This window comes from Micropterus dolomieu, linkage group LG12 (assembly GCF_021292245.1).
Source record: "Micropterus dolomieu isolate WLL.071019.BEF.003 ecotype Adirondacks linkage group LG12, ASM2129224v1, whole genome shotgun sequence".
Lineage (NCBI taxonomy): Eukaryota > Metazoa > Chordata > Actinopteri > Centrarchiformes > Centrarchidae > Micropterus > Micropterus dolomieu.
Genome location: NC_060161.1, coordinates 12,944,384 through 12,946,779, shown reverse-complemented (window position 1 = coordinate 12,946,779; position 2,396 = coordinate 12,944,384). Strand labels below are relative to the sequence as shown.

The window sequence follows — 2,396 nt, the reverse complement described above, 5'->3', positions numbered from 1 at the left end:
GGCATATCTATTATAAGTCATTACAACAATGGTAGTCCAATAGTAATTTTAACATTACAGCAGCAAGACCTGCTATTGCAAAAAAACAACGGCCAAGGGCACAAGGTTTTCCAGTGTATAATAAACTATAAAGGCTAAAAAATAAAGAAAATAAATTATTTCCACTGGAATAAGTATTTCTACTATGGTAACTTAAAATACATTTTAAAATAATCTTAAAAAAACATAGATTGCCATTCAAAAGACTCTTTTATCAAATACTGATAGTGATGATAACATAGAAGTGTCAAATACAAGTCTGAACAATACAACATTAAGTTACATGATTCCACATTTGGATATGGTCCTCCTGGCACATAGAAAAAAAATTATAATGCTGTTCTCCATTTACAATCTCAATACACACAAATACATTCCCCTCCAAGAACATCTTACAGTTTTAAGACGGGACCTGGATTACAGCATCATTTAAAACAGGAATGCAGCACAATGTAAAACATTTCATAGTCAAGTGCGCAGTCCTAGGAATACTTTTTGCAGAATGGGAACAAGTCAGACATGAGAAACATGAAAAGGGCAAAAGGCCTTAATACCTGCAGGAAAAAAGGTTCTTTCTATCTAGTGTAACAGTATGCAATCTAAGTGCAAAAATGTAAGAGTGGTCCAAATGCTATAACACTCCAACAGCAAAATAAGCAAGTTAACACAAAGTGGCTATAGAAGATGCCAGAAATAATCAGAACAATAAGCTGTTCTGGTGTTTGTGTTTTTAAACCACGTGAACAATGGTAAAGTCCATTAAGCCAAAATGTGGCTAGCCAAACTTTCCAGCATTGCACTTAAGAGCTCACTGAAGCATCTTAATTTTAATGTTTCCACCTTTGGGGACAGTTTGTAGCCATCCAAGTGCATTAAAACCTTCTGGAAGAACTCAAATTTACATTTGTGGATAGTTCAGGTTGAGAGTGTAGATCAGGCCAAACAGCATGTCACAACCAAAGGAAATACTTCCTAGTTCACTTAGCAGTTCCACACCCTCGACCACCACTCCAACATCCGCTGGCTTGTCTTCTTCATCAGCACCTTTTCTGCAAATCATGTTTAGCCCTATGGTGGTCTGTATGGTCTCTCTCTTACCTTCCTCACTGTTGACATCCTAATGGTGAAACATAAATTTACCATTTTAAAATAAAGAAAGCATTGATTGTTTAACACTGAGAGTTCACAATCAATTTTGATTACTAACCAAGCACTCCTTGATGAGAATGTTGCTGTCCTCACTGAGGTAAACACACAGGCTTCTGAGGACACAGTCCCTCCTGAGCGCAATGTATTCTAGGGAAAAACTGCAGGGGAAAAAAGTTTTTAACCATTACTGTAGCTTCAGATTAGAACTTCTGCAAAAATTCTTAACATTGTTAACAATGACAATTCTTAAAATCAGATTCAATTCAAATTAGCTTTATTGGCATGAATGTAATAACAACATTGCCAAAGCATTATATATACACACAACATAAGAACAATCAGCCCCAGTTTGCACTTTGATATTAAAGAGGGTTTTTTTGCAAATTCTTGTCAAAAAAGCATAATTATATTGGCCATGATTTCATGTGTAAAAGAAACAGAAGGGTTAAACATCCAAGGGGTGTGAATACTTTTTAAAAAATGTTCAATCTTTTATTTAAAAAAGAATTAAAATATTATCCAGAACAGGGAAAAATATCTTTGTATTTTCTCTACCCTCCTGGGAATAAAACAAAAACAATGTACAGGTATTCATCCACACAGTGGATGGGATTATTTGTGTAGCACTGTGTCAGTTAGTAACAGTTGCATTTCTTCCAGAAACTCAGTATCATGGCTCTGTCCAAGTGCTCCACATTGCCACACTACAAACTGTCTGTATGCTGCCTGACTGAACTGTCTGTTACTCTAGTCTGGAAGATCAGCCGTGTGTGGTGAATGGAAATACAATAGTCTGGATGTTGTCCACAGTCCTCAGATTCTGGCCTGTAAAGAAATGTATATTTGTTAGAACCCCAAATTGTAAAGATTGGTGTAACAGGACCCAGGTCAACGTACATAACACAAGTAGCCAGCCTTAGGAAATAATGTACTTATATTAAAATATAAATGTTACTGCAGCTGTTATCACAGCCGCTACCTGTTGCTAACAGTTAGCAAGCCAGTTCGTTACTGAATTAAAGTCAGTCATTTTAAACCTATCCAATTTTAACATGCTAGCTTGATAGTAACCCGCTGTGCTGCTCTCTGCTTGTCACACTCTGCTCGTCTTCCAGCGGTGTGGGCAACGTGCATTCATGTGCGTCCAGTCCCATCATGGGCCTCTGAATAGTACAGGCCATACACTCTAAAAACTAATTCAGGGCACC

At 37.0% G+C, this 2,396-nt stretch overlaps 1 protein-coding gene and 1 long non-coding RNA gene across 2 annotated transcripts in view; one reads left to right on the top strand and one right to left on the bottom strand.

Annotated features, from left to right (window-relative positions):
- On the bottom strand, positions 1–2,390 carry LOC123980054. The gene is made up of 2 exons (XR_006827359.1): positions 1,247–2,390; positions 1–1,156 (listed from the first exon to the last, which is right to left on the bottom strand). It is a non-coding gene; the product is annotated as an uncharacterized LOC123980054 (long non-coding RNA).
- The window catches only part of LOC123980799 (up-regulator of cell proliferation-like), a 21,969-nt gene that overhangs the window by 17,904 nt on the left and 1,669 nt on the right, over positions 1–2,396 (top strand). The gene's annotated exons all lie outside the window — the stretch shown is intronic.